At 37.9% G+C, this 12,128-nt stretch overlaps 1 pseudogene; it reads right to left on the reverse strand.

Moving 5' to 3' along the window:
- Nucleotides 1-9,826: 9,826 nt before the first annotated feature.
- On the reverse strand, nucleotides 9,827-10,982 carry LOC112405098 (poly(rC)-binding protein 2 pseudogene; annotated as a pseudogene).
- Nucleotides 10,983-12,128: the final 1,146 nt, after the last annotated feature.

Genomic DNA, 12,128 nt, shown 5'->3' on the forward strand with positions numbered 1-12,128 from the left:
TGATGAGGATATTTGCCTTCTCCTCAGATCTATACCTTACTATATCACAGGGATCATGAAAAGGATCTGCTTTAGCCCAAATTCTCAATAACTCAGAAAAAATTTTTTTTCAACTTCTGGTTCATACCCTTCTAAACATACGCAGTCAAATCTCATTTGAGCAGAGTAGAAAAAGAGGCAAAAATATGTTTTTTTTGTTTTTTTTTTTTTTGCAGTACGCGGGCCCCTCACTGTTGTGGCCTCTCCCGTTGCGGAGCACAGGCTCCGGATGCGCAGGCTCAGCAGCCATGACTCACGGGCTCAGCCGCTCTGCGGCATGTGGGATCTTCCCGGACCGAGGCACAAACCCGTGTCCCCTGCATCGGCAGGCGGACTCTCAACCACTGCGCCACCAGGGAAGCCCCCAAAATATGTTTTTAATGTCTAATTCCTTTTCCTTCTCAAAATCCTGTCCCTAAACAAAACTCTTCTCAAATCATTACATGCAAATAGAAACTTGAGTCTGTTTGTGGTCTGGAGTGAAGAGGGAGATGATGCTTCAGGTTTGAGAGGGGAAACTGATTTCACCTCATCTAAAATCCCTTATCCGGGACTTCCCTGGTGGTGCAGTGGTTAAGAATCCACCTGCCAATGCAGGGGACACAGGTTTGAGCCCTGGTCCGGGAAGATCCCACATGCCATGGAGCAACTAAGCCCATGCACCACAACTACTGAGCCTGTGTGCCACAACTACTGGAGACTGCACACCTAGAGCCAGTGCTCTGCAACAGGAGAAGCCACTGCAATGAGAAGCCCGCGCATCGCAATGAAGAGGAGCCCCGGCTCACCGCAGCTAAAGAAAGCCCGCGCGCAGCAACGAAGACCCAATGCAGCCAAAAATAAATAAATAAATTAAAATCCCTTATCTGGAGTCAGTGGGGCATAAGTGTTTCAGAATTCAAAAAGTTTTTGATTTAGGAAAAAAACACCATCTATAACACCACCATTAATATGTCTTTAATGTATGACTATTCACACACACACAAAAAGACTATGCATCACTTCTAGCAGATCAAGAGAGGTTTTGATACCAAATGATTTTTTTAAATATATAGGGCTATTTGGATTTTAGAATTGCACATAAGAGATTGTAGACTACATCATGGTCTGATAGGCTGTTCATGAGACAAAATAGCTTTGCCTACCATTGCTATTTGCTGCTATTAGGTGCTTCTTCAATTTGCATGGTGGTGGAAAATGATCTTCAGTTAAATGTCCCAGGGCTTTTCTTTTTTATAGATGATTTCAACAGTGTGATCATTCATCAAGATTGAAAATACCAAAATTTACTTCACCATCTTTCCTTTAGCTTTACATTTACACTTAAATTAATTTTCCCCTCATGTTAGGAAAGTAAAATCTACCTTGAAAATTTCATTTGAATAGTCTTATATAGCTTTTAGATTTGTATACAGCAGCTGGAGGATAATTTTTTTTATTATATTTATGCAGTATATAATAGAGATGTATTGGATTTTAGAGGATTCAATAAAAACGGACCAAGGTACAATGTCTAAAATGACTGGTCACAAAAGGTAGGGTGAAGGCTTTATGTATCATATGCAGAGAAAGACTGAATTCTAGCTTGTTTGTCTTTGCTGGGGCCTGACTTCCTTTTTGTTAGCTCAATCTAAACACCACATTTTTGTGAATATGCATCACATTCATTTTGGATTATTTAATTTAACTTCCTTTCCAGATGAACTAGCTTTATTAAATGCTTGCCATGGATGGGCAAACAGAGTTTATGCAGGCTATAAATATCTATGATTAGTTTGGTATAGTATATTGCAATCTAAGGTGTAGTAATTATGCATAATGTTTTCTCCCAAGCTTGATAAACCATTTGGGGAAAAAACAAAACAAAAAGCCCAAAACAAAAAACTAGAAAGTAATTTATGCAAACCACATGAATGTACGATATTTTCAAACCTTATATTTCTCGGAGATCCTGGTCAGCAGCACATATACGTACAGAATTTAGTTCTAAGCTAAAGAGAAGAAAATAAGTTTGACTCTGTATACCTTAAAAATGGATATAGTTTAGGACTTCCCTGGTGGCGCAGTGGTTAAGGATCCACCTGCCAATGCAGGGGACACGGGTTCGAGCCCTAGTCCGGGAAGATCCCACATGCCGCGGAGCTACTGAGCCCGCGCGCCACAACTACTGAAGCCCGCGTGCCACAACTACTGAAGCCCACACTTCCACAACTACTGAGCCCATGTTCCGCAACAAGAGAAGCCACCGCAATGAGAAGCCTGCACACCGCAATGAAGAGCAGCCCCCCTTCACCACAACTAGAGAAAGCACGCAAGCAGCAACGAAGACCCAACACAGCCCAAAATAAATAAATAAATAAATGTATTTAAAAAAATAGATATAGTTTAAAAGTTATATTACCTGTGTTACCAGTTTTGATCCTTCCAACATAGTTACTAATTTTGTTTGGACACTTAGGCCACTTTCCAAAACTGAATATCCCCACACATATTTATCTACTGTATCTATTATTCTAATATATCTGGTACATAAATATAGTGTTTAATGTGCCTACATTGCGGAGCTTTTACATACTCTCTAGTCTTAAATCTCTAGCCACCATTAGGATAGTATATTGTATGCTATACATATACATATATGGCATACATCCCTTGTATGAAACAGTCTAGAAATTTTAAATAGAATTAAAAACTTATCCCTGCTTTTCAAGGACTCAAAATGTACTGAAGAAGATAGAACATGTATATGTAAACATAATACAGGATAGACTGTGTTAAGTGCTTCCATAAAGACCTATCTGAAATATAAAGTGGTCCAGATGAGGGAGAAATGCATGCCATTGGGTAGAACTGGGATTGGGTTTGGAAGGATATGGAATCTGAATAGGGTCTTGAAGGACAAATAGGACTTTTAGGAAAAAAGAAAAAAAAAGAGATGAAAAAGTAGGGTTATTCCAGTTGAATGAATCACACAAATAAAATTACAGAGATGAATTATTTCATGATGCAACTGAACCACGGGGGATAGAGGAAAAATGATTCTGGGCTAGATTTTCTGGGCTAGATTTCCTATTGCATCTCAAACTGAATATTTTCCAACATGATATTTATATTATCTACTACCCCCAACCATTCTCTCAGTTCTCATGCCCAAAATGTCAATAATCGTTTTCATTTCACTGTATTTAATATTCACTAATTTTTGCCCACTCATATATTTAATTCACACATGCAATAATATTTTAAATACCTACTATGTACTAGACAATAAAGATTTAAAACATGAATAAAATGAGAAGCTTTCTCTTGATAAATTCAGAGGGAAATTGGTTTTCTTTCTTTTCACTTCAAATTCCTTTATTGATGATGCTTATAACTGTGCATTTGGATGTGAGCAGGTAAATAGTAGGTCTAATAATATTAGTTACAACTAATTTGGTTGTAAGTGATAAAAACATAACTCAAATTAGTTTAGGCAGAAAGAAGGATATTGATTTAAAATATACTAGATTATCTCATATAATTAAACAACTAGAAATACAGAGTCCATCTGGGCTTCAAGTTTAACTGGACACAGGGCATCCATAAGTCTGGGTTGCCTTCACTGCTCATTTTATACGTACCTTGACTTTATTCTCTCACACTATGGCTTTGCTTTATATGTAAAGAAGGAAATGTAGCTGTCAACAGCTAACAAGCTTCGCGTGCCTTAGCTATTACCATCAACGAGGACAGAGGGAGGACTCTAACTTAGTCTCAGATTTTAAAAAACATAATAAAAAATTACAGGGATTGACTCTCAGAAACCATTTCTAGAAGTATCAGTTATGAGAGAATTAAGAATAATATAGCAGAAATTTGGCAACTGGAAACTTTCTCTGATCCCATTGAATTATCAGCCAGGCAGCCACATCCATTCATGTCTAGTATAAATAATGAATACTACACAACTGGAAGGACTATGTTGGCATTGTTTACCACTACATCCCCAGAGTCTAGAAGTTAAATATATAATTGTTTCTCACAATTTACAGTATTGTCAGAGACATTCCAGTCAACTTCTCTAGATAAATGCATCTTTATTTCTAAACTGAGGAAATAGAAAGTGACATTTCTGTGATTAAGAAAATCTACTAGTTTTATATGAATCGTTTAGAGAATTGTGATAACCTAATATCCATGGTTCACTTTAGGAGAGCTATGGAAAAGAATGCTGCACAGCCAATTGGCATTGTGTTTAGCAAAATATCCTTAAAAAGTAATGCATGAAGTAAACTTAGTGTGGTTATCATAAACTATAGAATGTGAACATCATTTTTAGTAATTCAATAAGTTAGCTGCCTTTCTCTGTGTTTACTGTAAGTTTAATAATCCATTCTTCAAGAATATAGGAATATTGAGAATAATTCTGCTCTCTGTTCAAGAAAATATATAACAAATACATATAAATAATGCCAAATTCTAGTTTACATTATTTTATTTTATCTAAACCATATGACATGGATGTATACTTGCTTCAAAATAAAGTGTGTAATATATTTTTTAACTAGGGCTGATATACTTCAAATTTTAAAATCCACTCCCGGGTAAAACATCTTATATGTGTTAAGTTTCCTTCTGTGCCTAGAGTTTATGATGTGAATTTGGAAGTGACTGTTAATTATTGATAATTTTTAAAAAAATAGATTCAATTTGGAATGTTTTTTCTTCCTTTTCCAGGAAAATAAGGAGGTATTTCTTTTCTTTAGCAAAATTATCTCTATCATTGGCTCTACCTCAGCTGTTTAGGTCTCTTCAGAGGATTTCAGAATAGTGGGTTTTTCTTTATACTCTATTTCATCTCATCACTTTTGATAATGATAATTATTACTATATTTTTTATTATAAAAAATGAACCAACCTCTGCTGAATGCTTTCTTTGTGCCAGACACTGTACTTAATATTGTTACTCATCGGCTTATTATTTAATGTCTATTCATACATTTCTCCATTCAACATTTACTGAGCTCCTACAGTGTTTTAGCACAAAAAAATTCTCTGTCTTCAAGATCCTTATGGTGCAGTGAAAGAATATTAACTAAACAGATAATATATGGTGTCCAGTAATGAAAAGACCTATGAAGGAAAAAAAAGGCAGGCTAAAAGATAGAGTGGCAGGGGCTGCTGTTTTTTTTTTTTTTTTTTTTTTTTTTTTTATGCCGTGGCCTCTCCTATTGCGGAGCACAGGCTCCGGACGCGCAGGCTCAGCGGTCATGGCTCACGAACCCAGCCACTCCGCGGCATGTGGGATCTTCCCGGACCGGGGCACGAACCCGTGTCCTCTGCATCGGCAGGTGGACTCTCAACCACTGCGCCACCAGGGAAGCCCTGCTTTTTTTAGATGGCATGTTGAGCACAGACCTGAATGAAATGAGGAAGTAAAATATATGAATACCTGGGAAAAAGAGGGTTTCGGACATTGAGGCCAGTAGTTGTGAAGTCTGAAGAGAAAGTTCCGGAGAGTTGTGCATGGGAGAATAACATCATTTGGCTTATACTGATCAGTGGTGGTTAAGAGCACAGCTTCTAAGGTCAGACTAGACTCCTGAGTTTGGATATGTGCCAACAGACCCTGGCTACATGGTCATGGCAAGTTACCTTAGCTCTCTGGGCCTGTTTCCCCATTTATATAAAAAGGACCATACACATTCCTTTCTCATAGTTTGGAAATAAGGATTAAGTGAGGAAATCCACATAGATTAGCAGAGTATGTGGCACATAGTGAGTGTCCGAGAAATGTCTGCTATTACTGTTATTGCATTAGTTTTCTTATTGTTGCAAGACAAGATTGTTTTCCTGCCTTAAGGTAGGGCTATAATCTATGGTTCCTACCTTATGGACAGAACTTCTAGAGCAACTGCACAGCTGAGAAGTATATACTATCATACACCTGTGTCTACTGAGGTGACGGCTCTCATTTGGGGGAACTCTACACTCTCTTTAATTGCTTTCCATCAAAGGAAGAATAAACTGAGGATGATTAAATTAAGTGAACTGGAGAAAGGCCATTACTAATGTAAATCATTATAAAGGCTTCAGCAGGCAAAGAAGTAGAAAACCAGAGAATATAATGTAGTATATTTGGATGGTCTTCTGGTAGACAATTAAATTGCTGAAAGTAAAACAGTACCATCAATAATTGCACATTTTGTTTAGTATATAATTATTCACTGTGGCCTTGCTATTTATCTTCATTCACCTTGTACACAGTGCTTAAGGAAGGGAATACTTCTTTGTCTCTTTAAGGTTAGAGTGCCAGATGAAAACATTCATCCCTCCATAAGAGGATAAGGAATACTTACCTCCCTGGAGATAACAAATATGGTGACTTATTACATGTCTAATATCTCAAGTGAAAAAGCTATTTCTGGACAGAAAATTTTGAAAAACAGTGGTGAATTATGGTAGATTATAATGGTTCTAAAACAGCCCAATTCTCTACTCAAAATATGTCACAAATTAAGAAAAAAATAAAGACTATTCTTTAGCAAAATGCTTAAAGCCACTACCCAATAATTACTGTGTGACTACTTACCAAACACGTAATTATAGCCTCTGTTTATAGAGTTTCTTTCAGTTGCAAAGAACTTTCACGGTCACTACTTTTTCTGACTAATAGTAATAATACCTAAGATTTATTGAGAGTACTTCCTATGTGCCAGATACTTTCCATAAATTATCTCCTTTAATTCTCACAATAGCTCTGATGTGGATTCCATTAACCCATAATTTACAGATCAGAAACTGAGATTCAGAAATGCTAAGTAATTTGCTTAAGCTTTCACAAGCAAATTCAGTTTTACAAATCCAGTTCCCAAATCTTCTCCTTAAATATGACTCTACACAGTTTCTCTTATAAATTTACCCTCTGGCAAGATAACAGGACAAGAATGATTGTTCTCTTAAAAAAAAAAACAAACAAAAAACAAAAAACCTTTTAAGTAATTTTTAAAACAGCATCCAAGAAGTTAAGTAATTTGAACAAGATGGCATAGTCAATCAGAGGCAAGCAGGACAAAAATTTCATCTGGGAAGTCAGAGTCCTTGACTTCAATGAGTAATAGCCAGGTGATGCCCTTTCATGCAGTCACAAAGCAAGAAATAAAAATAGAACAAGCCCAAGATTTTTGGATTTAGAAAATATTTCCCAACCAATTAAAGTTTCTATCTATATAAAGGTGTACTCAATTCCTACCTCAAAGCTAAATTAAGTTTACTTTGAGCTAATTTTTTTTCTGAAATTGTCATCTTGCTCATTCCTTCTAATTATTTTGGTCACAGCTCAAATATCATATTTTCTTTTTTTTTTTTATTTTTCCCCTTTCTCCATTCAGGGCCTTCAACTACACATCTATTAGGCTGTTTGAAGTCGTCCCACAGCTTACTGATGCACTTTGCTTTTTATTTTTTAAATTTCTTTTTTATCGATGTGTTTTATTTCAGATAGTTTGTACTGTGATGTCTTCAAGTTAACTAATCTTTCCTTCTGCAAAGTCTAAGCTGCCTAATCTGATTATTTTTTCACCTCAGAAATTGTAGTTTAATACTAGAGTTCAATTTCAGTCTTTTAATACTTTGTTTGCCTTTATTCAACCTTTTGAACATAAGGGAAATAGTTATAACAACTGCTTTGATGTCTTTGTCTGATTCAACTATCACATTTTCTGATAGATTTTCCCTGACCCCCTACATAAAGTAGCAACTCTCTTCCTTATCTCAATCATTCTCCATTGTATAACTATCACACTTATACATTATCTGTTATACACTTATACATATACTGTTATGAGCACATATTTTATTTATTTTCTTGTCATTATCTGTCTCCATTACTAAAATGTGAGTTAAATGACAGTGTTACTGAAACAGAAACAGAACTAAAACTGAGTTCCTCTGTCAAGTTTATGATTAACCTTTCAATCTAAAACTTTATTCCCTTGTTCCACACCCATTCCTCCTCAAGACTGAAGAACATCAAAGAAAAGAGGGGATTGAAACTGTGTAGGAGGTGAGTGGTAAGTGAGCAAGTGAGCGAAGGTTCATCTGCCGCTCCCCATCGCTCGCATTACCGCCTGAACCATCCCCATCCCAGACCGTGGAAAAACTGTCTTCCATGAAATCGGTCCCTGGCGCCAAAAAGGGTTGGGGACTGCTGGTTTAAATGAGTACCTGGGCTCATAGCAGATACTCAATAATTATTTAGTGACTGACTGAATGAATGGATGGATGGATGCATTTGATACAAACACTGAGTTCTAAAAAGCAATGTAGTCACCAATGTGTGTGCTTACGTATATATTATATGGATAGACACAGATACAGACACATACACACACACACTCACACACACACTACATTTTAAAATCTGCAGCTCTGTTTTGAACTCTAGATCTTTAATTAGTAATCAGATCACCAACCAATTGATAACACTTGGAAAGAGGCCTAATGAAAATATAAATTCAAAGTTGTCTTTAATGAAGGACAAAAAGTCAAGAGAGGAATAAAAATCTGTCCTCCAGACTTCATTAGGAAGCATCTCAAGCCCATCAGATTCATAAATACTTCAGTGTTTAAGTTTGGGAAGCAATGCACGAAGATTCAAAAAACAATGAAATGACTGGAAAGCATTTAATGAAATAGTCAGGTTAAAGGTTAGAGTTTAAAAGAATCCTCAAGGTACCTTAGAAATCATTTAAACAAAAGAATATAGATCTGTCACTGAATCAGGGTATTCAAATATTTTTGTTGCTTTCCTGTTTAAATCAAAACAGGCAATTATGTATGTTCAAATAAAAAAATAAGTGACTTAAAAGCTGTATGTTTGAGTGAATAACAGACACACCAATTAAATGTAATTATGAAGCTTAGTTAACTAACTCACACCCTCAACAAACAAAATCTCTAGTTAGGCATGTGACACAATTCTATCTTTGCATATTACCCATTAGTGGTTCTAAGAGGATTTGAGCCAAGTTTTGAAAAAGCTTCATGAAACTGCTTTTTATTGCTATCCTTGATCTCCTGGGCTTAAGCTTTCTTGCTATTAATCTACAAATTGCAGATACTGATAAAAGTGTGCATATGAACTGAGATACCAGTTTTGAAAGGAAGCAATATAATTCTATAGGTTCCATTACAAAATAACTGGATCTGGAATTGGGTGCAGCGAAAGTTTTCTGAGGAAATGACTCCAAATTTGATCTTAAGTATGAATAAAAGTTTGTTGTGATAAACAGGACAGGAGGGAAGTGGAAGCAGGCAAAATAGCATGACAAAGATTCCTAAGTTGCAGACAACATGGAGCTCAAAGGAAATTGAAAAGTCCAGCTGGCCAGAGCTGAGAGTCTGAAGTAGCAAGAAGTGCTACATAATGTAGATGTAGAGGGCAAAATCATGTTGGCCCTTGTAATATTGGTTAAGGATTTTCCGCTTTTCTTTTGTAATAAGAGGCATTGAAAAAAAATTTTTTTTTCTATTCACAAAGAAAAAGCTCCAGTCCATCTTTTAATTTTTTTGAAAAATTCCTGACATTACAGAACTAAACTGAAATGTATTAATATTCCACTCTTACATTTCCATGACAAACAAAAAAATTTCATGAGCCAAACCCCCCCCCCAAAAAAACAAAACAAAACAAAAAGAAAACAGGGAGAAGCTTATAAAACTAAATATGGATCTCAGCATTAACAGCTGAACAGAGAAAGGAATTAAAACGCTTTAATTGAAAAATCACGAGTGGACGATAAAGTGTGTAGAAACTGAAAATTTACAAACTATTTAAAACCTGGAATCAATGACCGTTCAGAAACTACACAGATGGATCATGGGTGGTGGTGAACAGCAGAAAGGGATTATGGATGAGTCTGCATTGTTCTAGCTGCTCCCCATGCCACCCGTCTCCGAGGAAAGCCTGACATTGATTAGATATTGAGCCAGGCTAATGTTGGCAGCAGATCCAGTGATGGTAATCTGCCTATCAGTAGATCCTTCCACTGGGTTCGCAATTTTGATCTGTGCCCCAGACATCTGACGATCTCATTGATTTTGGCGCCTTGACGCCCGAGTACTCAGCCAATCAAATTGTTTGGAATGGTGAGTTCAGGAGAAGCAGTCTGAGCAGATGCATCCAAACCTGCACTGAATGCGGTCTTGCCATGCGTCATGGGTAAATGAGACTGTTGCATTGCCAACTGGTGCAGCTTGGTCAAATCTGGCTGTGGAATGGCATACTGTCCTTGAATGGTATAGGCCTCTAGAGGTGGTCCCTCCAGGTCAGGGTTGAGGCACATGGATGGGGTGGTGTGGGGAAAGCTCGCATTGTCGCTGCCTGTGCTGTACCTGTCCTGACCACCTGCAAAGATGACTGGAGAACTGGACGGCTTGGGCTGGTACGGGATGGTCACGCCCTTTGGGGGGGAACTGGGAGAGAGTGTCCAACATGACCACGCAGATCTGTTTCACACACTCAAGGATGGACTGCAGAATGCCAGCAACAGTGATGGCCCCTCAGTTGAGTTGGGGAGCATATCCCCTGCCACCTGGACCTGAGCCCCTGTACTCTCACGTATTTCCTTGATCTTGCAACCACCTTTCCCAATGAGAGAGCCACACTGACTAGCAGGGACCACCAGCCTCAGAGTGACTGGGGGTCTACTGGCAGCTGTGCTATTGGTCATAGAGCTGCTGATGTCCTCTTCCATAGCAAAGGCTTTGAAGATGGCATTAGTGGGTCCAACCAAAGTGATAATCCTCTCAGGACAATTCCCTTCTGAGATGTTGATACATGCACCACTGTCCTCATGCATCTTCTTAACTGATTCTCCTTTCTTCCCAATGATACTGCCAACTTCCTTTCCATGCATAAGTAGCCGGATGGTGAGAGTGACATTTAATCCACCTTCAATCACACCGGAAGAGGGCGCAGGCTGCAGCTGCTCCGGCTGCTGCCTCTGCTGGTCTGGGCGCATTGAAAAATTTTAATGTGTGTGTTTGTGTGTGCATGAGGACAAAGAAGGTAATGTGTTAAGTTTGGGAAGTAGGCATCGATGGAGGAGAATCAGTTTCATCAGGTTAATTATGATTTTGGGGTGATATCAGGAGCAACAATGTAAGAAGACATGCCTTAACTCTTAATCACTTCCCTTTAAATCTTCCACTACAACACCAATTTCTAGTTTGTACTCAGTGGCTTCTTTAACCTGAGGAATTAATTTTCTAGTATGTGTAGCACTGGTCATTTCACTGTTGTTTCTCTCGGTGATTTAGATTGGACTAAAACCATTCTAAAGTCAAATAATGAGTGGAGTTAAAACCTGCTGGTTGTCTACACAGCACCCCCGCCCCCCCCCCATTCTCTTTTCTTGGAGACGTACAAGTACTAGCCATCCCTGCCTCATATAGCTAATGACCTCAGGGAAATATGGACAATCAGCCATATAATGTTGTGAGGTCCAGTGTAAAATGAAAACGCAGGTTCCTTGTTTAAAAATTATTAAGACTTTCAAGATGATACTAGCAGTATACTAAACTAAGAATGGAACTCTTCCAAGCCCAGGTTCTTGTGCTACTGCATAGACTGCATGCCTACGAGATTGGCCTTGGAAATTTGTCCCGTTGCATTCCAAGGAGTGAACTTGATTGGCCCAGCAATGGTTATGAGGCCAAAATCTCACCAATGAGGCATGGGGTGGGGGTGGGGGGGAGAAATAGTTTGGTCAGTGGTTTCTGGCAATTTGGCTATTTCTTAGGAGAGAACGAAGGAATAAATGATCTCTTTGTTTCCTTTTGTTATTCCTTCTGGATTTGATGGCTGGAAATGTTGCATCCGTCCTGAAGGAAGCAAATGTTTATGATGGCAGAGACCAGACATAAAAATAACTGGTAGAGTTGATCAGACTGTTGTGCCAAAAAAAAATCAACCAAGCCTGACACTCATCATGAATCAAGACTTCCTATTACAGTGACAATACTGTTTCCTTGTCATTTGTCATTCTGAGTCAGGGATTTTGTTATTGAAAAGCAGAAGCATTCTAAATGACAAATATAATAAA

The sequence above is a fragment of the Neophocaena asiaeorientalis genome, unplaced genomic scaffold, assembly GCF_003031525.2.
Source record: "Neophocaena asiaeorientalis asiaeorientalis breed wild unplaced genomic scaffold, Neophocaena_asiaeorientalis_V1.1 scaffold268, whole genome shotgun sequence".
NCBI lineage: Eukaryota > Metazoa > Chordata > Mammalia > Artiodactyla > Phocoenidae > Neophocaena > Neophocaena asiaeorientalis.